This window comes from Pinus tabuliformis, chromosome 5_2, assembly GCF_031772625.1.
Source record: "Pinus tabuliformis cultivar Carrire ecotype Pingquan chromosome 5_2, CPIR1, whole genome shotgun sequence".
NCBI lineage: Eukaryota > Viridiplantae > Streptophyta > Pinopsida > Pinales > Pinaceae > Pinus > Pinus tabuliformis.
Genome location: NC_142306.1, coordinates 270,498,500 through 270,515,613, shown reverse-complemented (window position 1 = coordinate 270,515,613; position 17,114 = coordinate 270,498,500). Strand labels below are relative to the sequence as shown.

The window sequence follows — 17,114 nt, the reverse complement described above, 5'->3', positions numbered from 1 at the left end:
TATCTATCTTAAACTCTATTTGTTGTAGGAGGCATTGGCTCGAACGCTTAAACTGTTGGTGGAGTGGGCTATAGAATGTCACTTTCCAATCCAATAACATGCATTCAAGGTAAAGCCAACTTTGGTATAAGACCTAGGTTTTCCACAATCAATAATGAGTGCCTTCAACAACAAAACAAAAACCGAAGCCCATTCTTCTCTAGCATCGCACATCGCCAAGCTAAATTCGGACACTTTAAAGACTTTGAATTCACGCAAAATGCCTTTAAAAGATATGCAAACTACATGAAATGGATATGCCTATCAAAGACACGTACTCTGATAATAGTGGAAAAATGTGTCGCAAAAGCATACAATCACATTAAGTCACACTAACATTCTAGTATATTTTTAGAAATGTTTCTTGGACAATATTTTTTTACATTAAAATCAAACCACTAAATCTTACAAAGGGCTTAATCATTTACATAAATCCATCAACACGGATATCATCAACCGAGTAACTAAAGACAATGGTATAAGTCAAACAATCAACTGATTTGATAGACACCTTAGATTATTTGCATACCACAATGCAACCAAAGAACAAGGTGGGCAGTCGATTTCTTATGAATAATTTAACCTGCGAAACTCCTACGATGTTCAAGTTGCTTCCCAAAAAGGATCAACCTTTGTTGACCTAAAGGAATTCCCTGTTTATCTTGAAATTTAGCCTCCTAAAAATAGAGCATACCACATGAACACATTGAGAAGCATATTATCTATTTAGATAAATTAGAAAACAAGTCCACACATCGAGAAGCATGTTATCTATTTAGATAAATTAAAAAATACATTAGACATCATTAAAAGCATAAACCAAGTTTTTCGTGAATTTTCCTAGAGGAAAATCGCATGTATTTTACATGAGAAGGCGAACCTTTAAAATTTAAAACCAAACTTATATTACAAAATTAGATAAATATTAAACCAAATTTACATTTGAAAATTAGCTAAGTACTAAAACAAACCATAATTCTTAACGAATTACAACCCCAACTAAAAATTTATGATTCCCAACATCACTTGCCATACAACTTCTAAAACCCACCACAAAGGACCAAATGCATCCTTCCAAAATGATTCCTAACAGAGGATCAACCTTCGCATATCTAGAGGAATTCCCTCATCTTGAAATTTGGCCTCCACTATATCAATATTGTGGAAGCTCTTAGCGTCAACTGTAATACTCCTATCAATGAATGTCTTCACAAAAATCTGCATACCCCCTCAAAAATGAAGGAAAAGAAGCATTGTAGATTCCTCTAACTGTCATTATCGGCCATAATCAACCAGAGTTCTACTATCATCTTCACATTGCTTTCCCAACAAAGAACAATCTTTGATGATCTCAAGGAATTCCATCCTTGCCTTGAATTTTGGCCTTGTTCATGGTATCTGAAATCTCAACGTCAAGAGTAATTGTCTTCCCAATTAGAGTTTCGACAAAGATATGCATTCCACCTCTCAAACACAAAACCAAGTGAAAAGATGATTTCTTTTGGATGTTTATAATCACTTCAGGTACAACCATCCTCCAGTTTCTTTCTAGCAAGATTCATTGTTAGTAGCTAGAATGTATGCCCTCTTCAACTTGTATCTTTGCCTAGCTTAACTTGTATACCCTCCTTAATGGTGCCCAAGATCTCCACCTCAAAAGAATGGTTTTGCCACTCAAAGCTAAATACAGAATTCCATCCCACAATTGAGGAAAGGCAGCAAATTAATTGTAGAATCCTTTTGGATAATTAATCAACAAGGGCACATCCATCTTTCAATTGCTTTCCAGTGAGTTTCATTCCTGAATCTTCGCATTCACATTGTCAAAATAGTCAGAACTCTCTACCCCTAGATATAGTATTTCCAATGAATACCTTCACTAGCTCTTTTAAGTTAATGTCTTTACAAATATCTACTTATTGGCAACCACTGATACAAAACAAGCCTCCATACCAAAAAAGTGTATGATAAAGTGAATCAACTTTTATAATAAAACAATTCGAACAAGAAATATATAACTTACCCTTCTTTATCCTTAAAACTGCAAATAAACTTCAACATATACCAAAAAAATGTATGATAAAGTCAATCAAATTTTGCAATAAAACAATTCAAACAAGTAAGAAATAGCATTCCCTTCTCTATCCTTCAAACTGCAAATAAACTTCATTTCCAAATAGGTTATGAGGTAAAGCCAAAAAAAAAAGGTGTGGCAATCTACAAACTACCAAAATACACTGAATTCAAAGAAACTGAAAAATCCTCCTTGATGTTATTTCAAACAATGAAAATTAAATTCAGTACCAACGGGTAAAACATACTAATATACCTCTTTTTCTTAGTTTTGTTTAGTTTTGAATTTCCCAAGTACCATGTTTACCATAGCACTAATTTGGTTTTCATTCCCTCTGTTACAAGCATTTTAAACAAAAGGTACTTAGCCTGTACAAGAATGCATAGGATGCTGAAGTGGATTTCCTGGTTAGACCATTTCCAGTTGATGACAATCTAGGGAAAGAGGTAATAGCACGATTTATGACAAACATTTCTTCAAATGGAGAATTCTTCACAGATTCCAATGGTAAATTATATCTGAGTGTTGGAAGATTGCTTTGGAAAGGAAAGAGTAATAAGAAGTCACTAGGAAAATGTCATGGCAAAAATATGGATTCACTGTTATTGACTAAAAGCACCAAGACGCTTGGCTTGCTTTGTTAGCAGATCTTTCACCAGGAGAACAGAGCATTGTTGTTGTTGTCTTTCGTTATACCAGGTTGTCTCAACCTGATAAACAAGTCACAAAAACACAGGTTGTTGTTGCTGTTTCCACTGAAGAGGCAACAGAAGTTGTCTGAGAGGAGCTAGCTCCTATCAAAGCAGAATCATTGGCTGAAACTAGAGTTGCAACACATGCTGCTCTAGAAGCCCAAGTGGGAGATTTAAATGAGGATCTCATAAAAGATAACTTCGTTATTGTATATCAGCTTTTGGATGAGAAGATGGATAGTGGATTTCCTTTAACTAAACAACCTAATATTTTGAATGATATAATTGCACCACCAAATATTGTCAGTAGAATGTTTAAATGTTGTGATTGGGGGTTCTTCAAGTGTGAGCAATACTCTTCCACGTGCCATTGCAACTCATGTTCCATGGCATGCAAGTGACCTAAAACATCCAAACAATGAAGTTTTTGATGCCATTATCAACAAGGATGGATTTCTTTTGAAGTGTGAAGTTTTTGGTGAGGTGCAAGTGAATTCCCGACTCTCTGGTGTACCAGATTTAATGCCAATCCTTCTATTATTAATGATGCGAAGTTTCACCCATTTAATGCCAATCCTGCTATTATTAATGATGTGAGATTTCACCTATGTGTTCATTCTCCTTCAAGAGTATCCACAAAAAATGAGCCTGCCACTTTCTAGTTATCTCTGTCAAAGGTCAGGAAAGATACATTTGCCAACTTTTATCTGTGTTGTTGAAGTCTCTAGGGTTCAATATACAGGGAGTGTTACACACAGTAAAAAAAAGAAACAGAAATTAAGGATGATCGAACAACATGACTGGCATTCAAGCACAAGTTTTTGATTCTGATAAGGAGAGGTTGTTGTTCCAAATATTTCTTCCTTTGAAGCTGTTGTTTCATACTATTTTGACTTCCCAGCTTCAATTTTCTCCAAGAAAAAGGGTTAGTTGTTGGGTTAGAAAGGTCACGGCTCCCCAAATGGACGATATTTCTGAGACTGTCAGTCAACTGTTAAAGGGTTTTCCGTCGTGAATTGTTGAAGAATTTAGGGGTTTGAGAATCAATTCAGGAATTAGAGAGCTGCATAGAGTGGAGCTAACAAAGATGAATTATTGAGTGGCAGAAGAGAGGATCAGGATGAAATGGGCCAGAATAAATGTGAGAACATACATGGCAGGTTCCGATCACTATCCCAAAACTCTTCTGATTTTTGCCATATGGAAACTGGATGGCAATGCCCATGCACCGGATCTAAGGTTACAAAGAGTCAGTGATGGGAGTAAAGAAGGAAGTTTGGTGTGGATGCTTTAGTGAGAAGTTGAAAGGGACAGCCCTGGTCACACTAGAAAAGCAAGAGGACAAAATAAATTCATTTGAGACCATGAGCATACTATTGCTGCAACTAAATAATGGGATAAAAACTGGAGAGAGAACAAAAAGGAAATTGACAGGATCCATCACTTCCCGCACAATTATATGTTCATATATCTCGCCGGAAATTCAAACTAAGTTGGCCGCGGGCCCTGACAAATTGTCTAGTAACACTGACTGACAACACTGTCGTTGGTGCAGACTTTGGCCCTTTTTATCTGGAAGCCTTCTTGTTAAAAACAATCATGAGCATATGAGTTATAGGTGTCCATTGGTTGATCCCGCTGCAATCAGTCACAAAGAAATTCCTCCAGCTAGTTGGACCACAAAGCTCAGACACATGGACACATTGATGCGATTAAAGTTGGAAGTTGCATTTTTAATTTAAAGAGTGGGACCAGACCCTTCAATAGATGTTGAGCTTGCTTTCCAAAATTTAATTCTGTAATTGGGTGGATCAAACTTCTCCAAGGGAATTATCATTTGCACATTGTACATGTGCCATTGTCCACTAACATTATCATTATTTTTAGTTAAACTAGATCTAATCTTTTTAGACTAGGTTCAAGGTCCTCCCTAAATAATATTATTTTGTTGCATAGGAAATTCCTTTCCTCATCTATATAAAGGATGGTGTTCCCCGTTTGTAAGCATGGTTGGATAAAGGAAGAATTCCTCTCCCGAGAGTTTAATGAAAATCTTCTTGGTGCCATTGGGGTTTCAGGTTTATTCTATGATGCATGTTTCAATCTTGTAGGCTTTTCTTCTTGGTTCTGTTTGCAGCATTTTCAAGGGATAAATTATATATAATTCAGGAACGCCAAAAGACAGTGAGATTTTCAGGTTTATTCTATGATGCATGTTTCAATCTTGTAGGCTTTTCTTCTTGGTTCTGTTTGCAGCATTTTCAAGGGATAAATTATATATAATTCAGGAACGCCAAAAGACAGTGAGATCAAACCACCAAGGGACAACAATCACGTGGAAGGGGGCATCACAGATATTGGTATTCATGCCCCCTCTGTTGGTGTGAAGTAGTTATTGAGACCATTTCTTACAGAGGCATACCCAATTCACCAAAATCAAAGGTTGTTAACCATATTTGTTGATGGAAGTGAATTTCTTAATTCTTAATTGGATGACTCAAGACTGCAAGAGAGAAGGGTGCCAAAATACAAAGTGCTTGGTGCAAGTGGTCAACACTTCGGCTGTGTAGTGCAGGGCTTAGAAAGCAGCTTGAGCATAAGAAAAAACGGAAAAGGGATTTCTGCAAAAGGACCCTTTGTGTTCCCTATCCGGTCTAGGGTGGCTGGAGCTAAGTATTCTTCACACTGCACAGTGGACGTCTCTGGCACAGCAGAACAGGTTGAATGTATTGCTTGATGTAGCTGCTTTGGGACAAGAGAATATGTCTCTCTTTAAGCCAGATTTTATTATCACGTCCTTTTACAAGGAGGAATATGGAAGCCTTTCCACAAGATTGAGTTTTGCTTCAAGGAAACCAACCAGGGGCAAAATTGTCGAACCTTCTCATGGAATAATATGGGAAGGGTTGACCCCTGGGCAGAAGGTGGAACTCATCATTTGGGTCCACATACACATCATTCTCCCGGTTATTACAGCAATCATGTTGGGTCCGAACCCCAGGTTTCTGCAAATGCCATTGCTACTGCCATGGTTGAAAGAAGTAGCTTTGTTGTTCCCATGCATGGTATTGTAACAAATATGATCTTGCAGCACCCGAATTTGCAATTGCTTGAGGGCATGCAATGTGATTGGTTTCGGTGGTAAAAGATTCCACCCTAGCCAATCCCTTCTTTCTATTCTGTTTAGCATAATTTCTGAAACATCACTCATCTGTTTGTGGCAAGCAATTGTTTCTAAGTAAGTAAATATGTGGCAGTGAAGTTCTGTGCCATTGTTTGAGTGAAGGTTTGTTCGAACAGTGTAGGCCAGTCCAAGGTTATGTTGGAATAGCATCTCACTCTGTGGCAGCGTGTTAACTTTATGGCTTGACCTGGGAAGGGGATTACCCCTGTAACTTTCCCCAAAGTAATCTGCACAGCAAAGTTAAGCTTGGAGGCCTACTTGAGATAGCGGCCATCTTAAGGCACGTCTAGTGACAGTGCAACAGTTCTGAAGCAGCAAAGTTCCATGTGCTAGTTCTGAGGCACTTATCTGAGCAAGCAAATACCCCTGAATCTCGATCTGAGGCTACGACCCATCTTGAGGGCATTTCCTATGGCAGCGTAGGCTTAATTCTACGGCTTAGCCCTCCTGTGGCTACGACCACATCTGAAGACTTTCTTATGGCAGCAGCTCCTATCTAAGGCAACATCTGATGCAATGGAGTGGAGTCTGGGCAGCAAGGAGCTCAGAAAGGTGAGATGGAGCAGTGGTGTCCCAATCCAGGCAGCAGCGAAGGACTTAGGGCATCTCTGGGCAGCAGCAAGGCCTATTAGGGCAACAACGAGGCCTGTTAAGGCTAACAAGGCAGCAGAGTTGTGAAGGAAAACTGAGAAGTGACAGAAAGATCTTGTAAGCTGGTTAGTTGTGTTGCTGATAGGATAATTGATATTGTAATCTTTGAAAAAGAGTGCTACTGTTTCTAAATTGTTGAGCGTTGTACCACAAATTCTGCTGGTGTAACGGCCCTAGGAGTGAGACTATGAAATTGTAACTTCCTATACACTGTTGGTATTGCTGAAAAATTCTCTAATTGTTTACATCGTTGTGCAATCAATGGCATCTCTGTTAATTGAAAAGGGATGTTGTGATAGTGGTACAAAATAGTCATATGTTCTTTTAACCCTAAGGGTAAATTCTCATGAGTCCTAAGGGATATTACATTCAAGTCTCGACAAAAATCTGCATACCACAATGCAGACAAAGAACAAGGCAGAGGGTCAATTCTTTCATAATAAATCAGCAAAAGTCCTTCCATCTTAAAGTTGCTTCCCACCAAATATCAACCTCTACTGATTTGTAGGAATTCTCTCTGATCCTGAATCTTGGTTTTCACATTGTCAATTCTATCAAAGCTCTCAAAATCAAGAGTGATAGTCTCACAAGTTTACATCTTCATGGAGATATGTATATCTCGTTGGAGATGAAGGACAAGAAGCAAGGTAGATACTTCTGAATATCATAATCACCCAAAGTCCTGTCATAATCAAACTTTTTCCAGCAAAGAAACATTTTTTATGATCTAGAGGAATTCCTTACTTGTCTTGAATTTTAGCCCCATCATAAATGAGATGATGGGGAAAGAAGAGATAGGACCACCTTCCCCACCCTCATTTCACTTTCGAATAGACCTACATTGTTGATAGTATCTGAGTTCTCAGCCTCAAGAGTAATTGTCTTCCCAAATAGAGTTTTGAGATCTACACTCACCTCTCAAACACAACCAATTGAGAGTGATTCCCTATGAATATTGTAATCAGTCAGATACAACCATCCTCTAGTTGCTTGACAACAAAGATTAACCATTGCCATTTAGGAGGTAAGCCCTCCTTATCTTGTATTTTTTCCTTGATATTATCAATGGTGTATGAGCTTTCCACCTCGAGAGCAATGGCTTTTCACATTCAAAGTCCTAACAAAGATTTGCATTCCACCTCTTAGAACAAGCAACAAGTGAAGCATAGATTCCTTTTGGATAACCAGTGAGGGCTTGTCCATCCTTCAACTACTTTCCAGCAAATGTCAGTCTTTCCTGATGAGGAGGAATGTCTTCCTTCTCTTGAATCGTGGCTTTCACATTGTCAATTGTGTCAGCACACCCTAACTTCGGAGTTATAGTCTTTCCAGTCAATATCTCAACCAACTCTTTCGAGTTTCCAATCAATATCCTCCCAAAATGTCTGCACATTGGCAACTAATGATACAAAACAAACCTAACCTATTCCAAAAAGGGTATCATGAAGTAAAAAAAAATTGCAATAAAAGCAATTCAAACAAGACAGACACATATTTTCCTTCCCTATCCCTAAAACTACAAATAAACTTCAATTCCAATACCACGTTCGGAGGTAAAGCCAAAAGAAAGGTTTGGTCGTCTACAAACTACCAAAAGATAATGAGATCAAATCCCTAATATGGATAGTTGCAAATGTTCACAGAAACTGATTTAGGGATATTTTACCAAAAGATAATGAGATCAAATCCCTAATATGGATAGTTGCAAATGTTCACAGAAACTGATTTAGGGATATTTTACAAAAAACTCCTAAGTAGTTTAAAGTTAAACATACTAAAAATTTTAAAAAGCACCATGATACTGACCAAATACTCCAGCTCTCTTAAAATTTAAATATTGCACAAAGAGTGTCAATAAATTTGAAACCTGCAATGTGCAGTATCGCCTAGAGAAGATTGGCTAAAACCACAACTCCCTGCTTTCTAAATTTGACAAGTAACCAAACCCAAAAGCATAGGATTACCAACACCTAAACCTAAGAAGGTGGCCCCCAAAATTTGGGGTTTAGCCATCCAATCAAGAGGATGGAGACTATGTTCTGTCAGGATGGGGTCTAGGGTTTCAGAGAGCGCATCACCATGCAAATGACACAGGTTCAAATCTTTATGGGCATGGAGGCAGAGAGTAATGCGTCTTGACAGGGTTTAATGACACCAGATGATTTCAAAAGTGGAAATTCATAGGGTTTTTAAAATCTCAACAGCAACCTCAAAAATATCATGTTCAAACTGAAATTCATTTGGGAGATCAAATGTTAAACAAGAAATCTGGTAGATATATCCATATTCCTTGAACTCAAGTAAATAGGTTGACAATGAAGTTAAAAGAGAAATTTGAAAACTCAATATATGAATGGATTATACACACAAGAGAAATAGTGCACAGAAATCAAGTGTTTAAAGCCTCAAATATTAAGCCCTCAAATTCAGGCACAAATCGAGAAGAAGACATGTAAAGGAAAGAAGAATACATGTGTACCTTATATAACAAACTTGTATATGTGATTCTACCACCCTGAATTCTCAAAGACAAGAGAAACTGCCATATTTGTTAGACTTCAATAAATTCCCTAAGACAGGACAAGTTGTCATAATTTGTCAGTCTTCCATGAATTCTCTGAAGACAAGAAAGGCTGCTATAAATTCCCAAACTTCCATGAGATTGTACACTGCACCAGTTGTTTTTTTTATAATTATTACAAATACAAAAAAGCTTGTGCTCTGCAATGACGGAAGATGTTATAATATATAAGCACATGAGAATCAACATATGAGCACGAGAATCAAAATTTGATCACAAGAGTCTCTTGCCACAGGCACAAATAATAAATAAAAGAGTTACAATGTACATCATATAAGACACATGTCGATCAGTTCCAGTTGTTGAATTTTTGTAGCTATGGTTGGTCTTCATATTTAATAAATTATCCCTTCAGATATATATGTAATAATAAATACAAGACATGTTCTTCATGTCATTTTCAAAAGAAAGAATTTGAATCTTTTAATTTGAATATTTTGGCACCAAGAAAGTCAAGTCGGCCCTCCACATGATCAAGTCGGCCCAGCTTGTTGTGGCACCCATTTGGCCTCCCAAGAAGTCTATATATATGGCATTCGACCTCCTCCTCTTGGCACCATTCGACCTTACACACAAGACATAATATCTTATTTTCTGAGCGAAGGAGAAAAGGACAAGAAGGACGAAGACTAATCCAGAATCTTCTCTCTCAAATTGACCTTGCACATGTGGACTTTACCTCTTTGTTGACCTTGCACGTGTGGCTGAGTTTCTGGGCATATCTGGGCAGCAGGTCCTTGTTTTTCTGGGTGCAGGATGCCGAAATTCGGCCATAGCAGAGTAGACCAGGCCGAGTCTATTGAGCAGTATTTTGACTTTGATAAGAAGACAGTTTGACCAGGGTTCTCTTGCTGGTCTATTTGACTTTATTTTGACTAGAAAAGCTCAGTTGTATCTCTTGCTGAATTGAATCATTTCTCTAAGGAAAAGGTTGCTGTGTTTTCCCCCAAGTGGGTTTTCCCATGGTAAATCTTGTGTTGTCTTTGTGTATTATTGTTTCATTGTGTTCTCTACTATCCTACTGCTTTTATGGTTGAATTTCTGAAGTATAATTGCTTAATGATTAACTGGAAGTACTAAAGATAATCACCATATCATTGGAAGTAATTATCAGTTTCAAAAATAAGCACTGGCATCTATTGTACTTGAAAAATCAACATAGTATCAGAGCTATGGTGAAGAAAGACCAATGAGATCACTATTTGAAATCCCTATTCTTCGATTAAATCCTTGACCTTGAAGAAAAGAAGAAGGGCCGAGTCTGTTCAACATTGAAGTTTTGGTCAAAACCCTAGAAGGAGAACAAAATGAGGTATGTAAAAAAGCCCAAGATAGAATTCTATTGAAATATGGGTTGTCTAAAGATTACGGAAGAATTATGGACAGCCCTTACCTCAAAGGATCAGAGTCCTTATCTTCATCCAGGAACAAATGATGCCGAGATCCAAGCTCTGTTTAAAAACGAAAATTTGACCAGGACTGGAGAAGGGCTGAAGCCCTAGGTGCAGGACCAAATTCCATCTCTTAGTAGGCTGGAAAAATACCTCAGGACTAAGCCGCAGCCTGTCTGAGGAAGGCTGCAGGAAGAATGAGACAGAAAGATCTCAGAGAGTGATCAAAAGAATCCGAGAGGCCTGGGAAAATCAAACCTGAAATATCTCAGTCCAGTAAAAGGGCCATAAAACTTGTCTTCGGTATAAGAAGTATGCTAAAGTCTGTTTGTAAAAGAGGTTTAAATAAGCATGATTTTGATGTCTCGTTGAATTGCAATCCTTATAATATAAAGATTGTCAGCTGAGTTGCAAACAAAGTTGAAAGGACAGTGTCAAAATTTCAGAACTACACTTTATGAGTAAAGAAGGGATCTTTGTAAAAGAATTGGAGTCAGTTATGAGATTGAATACTATAGGATGTTAGTAGTTGGGTAACTTGAAACGTTAAGTGACTAGCATGATAAGTTTGATTGGTGTATAAAGTTGAACAAGCCCGGAAAGCAATAATTTTTTCTTCAAAGGGGTGTATCTGTCTACGAAATTTGTATGCAAGGAGTGGCTGCAACAAAAGAACATTAGACACACTAAATAGTCCACTACATAGGGCTTTGGATAAAATTGAAGACTGATGTGACCTGTAATCAATCTAATTCATGTACAAGAATAAATTGAACTCGTTGATGATATGAGATACATGTTCTGATTTGCAGAAACAGTTGAGGTCTAAGTATAGCAGTCCAAATTGCAAATTAAACAAAGCAGAGGACCTCAGAAATAGAGGGAGCTGGACCAGGACTATCTGAAGCTGAAAAAGACTCTCAGATGGACAGCTTGGAAAGCAAGGCAGTAAAGTGAGGCAAAGAAGATCTAGAAGAGAAATCGGAAGTTACAACTTGTATTGAAATCCTAAGGATATATAAAATGCTTGAACAAGACCTATTGACTTAGTTGCAGATGACAGAATTTAATGATCACATCTGTCTTAGCGTTTGTAAAAGACCTGAAAAGTATGTCCTGAATAAAAGTTTCTGCATGTTGTTGTCCTGGATGATGTTGTAAGATCATTGACTTACAACCAATGAATGAACATCTGCTGATCTGTAGCATATAAGCCATCTTGATATGTCAAGAAGCAATAACATCATTTGGATTATGGCAAGAGAAGGAACTGAGTGAGATGGACAAAATGTGCCTAGAATATTTTATTGAAGTTGTTGTACGAACCTGAGTTGCATCATACTGTAAGATATGTGTTCATCAGCAGAAGTATTGTTTTTGGAAGTTGCAGACTCTAATATACCTTCTGGAAATATCCTGTATGACTAAGGGCTCTTGTAATATGCTGCTGAAGTCGCTGCTTGATTCTTGCTGTCACTAGAACAGATTAGTATACGGCAGAGTTTTTCCTTCAAAGTATTTGATAAATGATCAATTTCATTTGGTTCAAGAAAGTTGCTCCAGAATAAGAGGGAGCTGAGAAGAAGAGTCATAACACTTGTGCTCTGAGACCTTCTTGGAAAATCTAATTGTCCTAGGGTTTGTAAACCCTAAGTAAATCTTGAAAGATATGATTAAGAAAGCCACAAGGTTTGTGGACAAAACCCTAGACCCAAAGTATTAAAAGACGCTGATTCCACTGAATGAAGAATCCCTAGCTCATGCAATGAAGGAAAGGTAACATGGCTGATGATGAGGAAAAAGATGCCAAGTTTGCAAATGGATTTCTATGATTTTTGCAAAGAAGGCAAGGATTAAGAGGGAGCCAACAAATTCTCTTCAATCCTCAAAGATGAGTACTTTATAAATCTCTTCCTCGATTATTATTGTTTTGCTATTAAATAGCCTCTTGCTCTTGTTTCTTTTGCTGGGTTATAATCGTTCTTCCATGGCTTCCTAATGATGTTTGCAAGTACATCATAAAGACTGCCAAGACTCTGGCGACAAATGAAAGCATTGGGAAGAATGAAGCAAAGTTTGTGGCAAGAGGATTCTCCACGATCAATAATTTAGAGGAAGAAAATTGTACTGACATCTATAATCGTACCTAATGACTGGAAGAGCTCCTAGTTCAGAGGGAGCAGGAAAGCCAGAAAGCTTGAAGGATGTAATGATAAAGGAAATTGTGCCGAAGAGAAGTCAATGATGACTTCCAAGTGGATCTACAAGATCTAGCATGCAACAGATGGCAACATAGAGAAATACAAAGCACGGATTCAAAAGAGGGAAAGGATTATGAAAAACAGTTTTCTCTAGAATGCTTTGTACAAGACTTGGTATTCTTAGATTAATGGATCAAGGTTGATCTTGTTATTATATGACTTGTTTCTGACAGGAACAAGACTCCAGTGACAGAGGGGGCAATAGTGGCAGGAGGATTTCCCTTCATGATAGAGTGAGCATTCAAGCCCTATTCCAGTGTCAAAGGGAGCACCCAAACAGGGTGACTAGAAAGCAGTCGTGGTAAGAAAGGCAGTGAAGGAAGACAGTTAGTTTATGATTAAGCCAAGGCACATGGCTCAAGCATGTATTGAGATCTGCCTGGCACAGTCAGTTATGGATTAAGATATGTCACAATTGATTAAGTACAAATGCAGGAATATATAGATTGGGCAGAGAGTGCAAAAGACAAGAAGAGCACATCAGGATGTTGTTTCATGATGAGCAGGAAGCAGACAACTAATGCACTCAACATCACAAAGGCCAAGTATATTGCGGCTAGTTTAGCAAGTTCTGAAGCAGTGTGGCTTCAGAAGCTACTCACAAGATTGCTTGAACAGGTGCAGGAGATGACCATGATGACAAGTTGAAGCACATTGAGATCTAGTACCACTATATCTTAGATATAGTACAAAAAGGAGTAGTAAGGCTCCAATGCATTTCTACAGACGAGTAGGATGTTGACATTCTCACAAATCTTCTGTCCTAGGGTGAAGTTTCTACACTTTAGGGACAAGCTTAGAGTAGATGAGAATGTTTCCCTTAATTAGAGGGAGTGTTGATATTGTTGCATCAAGGACAAACATTCTCCCTAGGTCAAAGGTATTGGCCAAGTCGCATTGTAATGTGGTTAAGGGAGAATGGTCCCGAGATCATCAAGGCCTAGCGTGCTCCATATTGCCAAGAGGTACTTGGCTAGTGGTTGGAGTGAGTGTTGAAATGGTCTAGAGAGCATCAAGGCCTAGAGTGCTCCCCAAGTGGGCGAGTGAGTGCCTTTAATATCGGACGGGAGAGTTACAATTCAATCAGCTTGCAAGAATGGCAATAGCCCAAGGTTTCTCCATAGGTCACAAGTGTTGACCAAATTCCAAGTGACGACTTGGATAATTAGTGAATTGCTCCAAGTGACGACTTGTTGAGAATGATGTTGATGCAAGATGCTTTCCACGGATAATGGATTGACATATCAATATAGCCAACTCATTCAACCTACCCTTAGAGATATTTTTCAACAAGAAGAACACGTGAAGTCATTATGAATACCTCCCTAGCTAAGAGGGAGCGTTGGATTTTTGTAGCTATGGTCGGTCTTCATATTTAATAATTTAGCCCTTCAAATATAAATGCAATAATAAATACAAGACATGTTCTTCATGTCATTTTCAAAATTTTTAAATTTGAATATTTTGGCACCAAGAAAGTCAAATCGGCCCTCCACATGATCAAGTTGGCCCAACTTGTTGTGGCACTCATTCGGCCTCCCAAGAAGTCTATATATATGACATTCAACCTCCTCCTTTTGGCACCCTTCGACCTTACAAGACATAACATAATTTGATCAGAGCAAATAAGAAAAGGACAAGAAGGGCGAAGACTAATCCAGCATCTTCTCTCTCAAATTGACCTCGCGCGTGTGGACTTTAACTCTCTGTTGACCTCGCACGTGTGACTGAGTTTTTGGGCATATCTGGTTAGCAAGTCTGAGTTTTTTCTGGGTGCAGGAGGCCAAAATTCAGCCCTAGCAGAGAAGACCAGGTCAAGTCTATTGGGCAGCATTTTGAGTTAATAAGAAAATAGTTTGAACAGGTTTGACCAGGGTGCTCTTGCTGGTCCGTTTGACTCTATTTTGATTGGAAAAGATCAGTTGTGTCTCTTGTTGAAATCAATCATTTCTCTAAGGAAAAGGTTCTTGGGTTTTTCCCCCAAGTGGGTTTTCCCAGGGTAAATCTTGTGTTGTCTGTGTATTATTGTTTCATTGTATCTCTACTATCCCACTGGTTTCATGGTTGAATTTCGCAAGTATAATTGCTTAATGATTAACTAGAAGTGCTAAAGATAATCACAATATCATTGGAAGTAATTATCAGTTTTGAAAATAAGCGCTAGTATCTATTGTACTTGAAAAATCAACACCAATCATATTCTAATTACCTTGATGTCAATACACTCTTTCCTATTGTGTGATACTTATCACATATAACTTGAGAACAATAATAGGACACAATCACTGGAACATGACGTTTATAAATGTACTACATTCTTTGACTACAAAAGAGATATCATGATTATTTTATGAAATACTAAGAAATTGATCACCAATTTTCAAAGCATGCTTACAAGAAACGCTGGCAATTGTACTGTGTTGAGATAATCTACGGGCATCATCTGATATAATTAATGCAAGTAGCCATTTATTAGACTTCATAGCTATAGTCGAATATCCAAGGAACCCATGTGCATCATACAATGAAAATCCAATTCCCTCAACTAATATTAAATATGGGGCAATTTATTATATAACTACCAAGAGAATAAATGTAATTACCTCGGCCATTACTATCATCACTCAACAACTGAGATTGCAAATCAATTATTATGGCAAGAATGTAGCAAAGTCTTTTAAAAAAGAAATTAAATAGTTTATTGCTTGTAAAATATAATTGTTTACCTCTTTCATTACCTCCAAGCTCATTTGAAAACCTATTAAAATGTCGTGCACATCATGCTTCAGTGTAGAGGGAAGATATTTCAATAACTCATGTATCTCTTCTTGTGTGTCATACACAATCATAAAACCCTATTCCCTCATGCACTAAGACAAGCATGGCTCTGAGGGAATTTTTGATACATAAATGGTAGGCCTATGGCTCTTCCATCTAGACAAGAGAGATCTTCTGTGGAATTAAAATATTTTTTTTGTCTCTACAATCAAGGCTTCAAACTTCATAATGTGAATTCATAGACACAAAAGAAAGAATATGCTTCTGATTTGGTTCAATGCTTGGTTTACTGGTTTGCAAAGCCAATTATATAAACATAACTCTGTTTATACAAATTCAACCAATCACTCCAAACCTATTTACTAGCTGATTCTATATTCTGCTATTTGATTGTGCCTACAAAACACTTAAACAAATTGTAAATCTATCCATTCACATGGTAAACAATTAATGAATAGATTCACCAAACTCCATGTTTGTTATTGGCAAGCAATAAGCAAAGTGATTTCTTCTTACTCTCTTATTGTCAATGTTCACCACAACACCGGGCCATTACCTAATAATATTTAATTATCTAATTTTAAGGTAACAAGTTAGCTAGAAATCAAATTGGTGTATGAGACACCCTTGTTTGTGGAACAAGGGACCCCCACCACACAGGGATTTGATAGCTTAGTCTAAACCAATGTTATTAGAATTGGACCTGTTGACCGCAAACACTAGAACCCGGACCAAAACCACACAAAAACCATAAATGAAAGCAGAAAAGAAATACATAAAGTATTCAAGTTCTGAAAAATATTTATATATATTCATGTGCATCTATGTGAATCCAAACCATTATACAGATATGCAAATTCTCTCATTTATATAGCAAGCAAGGGTCGAAGGCACTTAGCTCAAGTGGTATGGTTCACGATTTGTGTCCCAAGTAGCGTGGGTTCAAGTCTTCGGAGACATGTTGGCCATTGTGGCATTTATGAAATATTGGTTCTACCAGGTGGAATAGTGGCAGCCATTTCTACGAAGTTACTAATTGTGCCTAGTGCAATGTATTCAAAACTGTTTAAAAAATATAACAAGCAAGGGTGCAATAACCAAAATAATGCAAATTGCAATTCATATCTAAACCAAAATACATCATCGAAGAGGCTCTAAATGGCCTCTAGTGTCCAAAAATACGATAGCGTTAATTAATAACTATAGTCTAGACCAGGGTTGCAGGAATCGCCCCCCCCCCGGAGGATCCAAACCCGGAACCGCGGATCGGAGCGAACCGTCCCGGAATCCAATTTGGAAGCGCGATTCGGAGGAGGAGGTGGCGCGGTTCCGGAATTTAAATGCGATTCCTGCCTTTTGGGTTGCGGCCACCCCGGAACCGCGGATCGGAGGGCGGTTCGGGCACGGGGTGGCGCCACGCTTCCGGCCCGGAACCGCACGCCACCCGCACGCCACCCAGGCGA

General features: G+C 38.1%; 1 long non-coding RNA gene across 3 annotated transcripts in view; it reads right to left on the bottom strand.

Annotated features, from left to right (window-relative positions):
• Positions 1-1,755: 1,755 nt before the first annotated feature.
• The window catches only part of LOC149158566 (uncharacterized), a 50,835-nt gene continuing 35,476 nt past the window's right edge, over positions 1,756-17,114 (bottom strand). The window contains exon 3 of one of the 3 annotated variants that reach the window (XR_016261707.1): positions 1,756-1,846. This is a non-coding gene — a long non-coding RNA (uncharacterized LOC149158566). Of the gene's footprint in view, positions 1,847-8,158; positions 9,211-14,327; positions 15,317-17,114 lie in introns of those variants that run through there. The other 2 variants (XR_016261706.1, XR_016261705.1) reach the window with 2 other exon arrangements.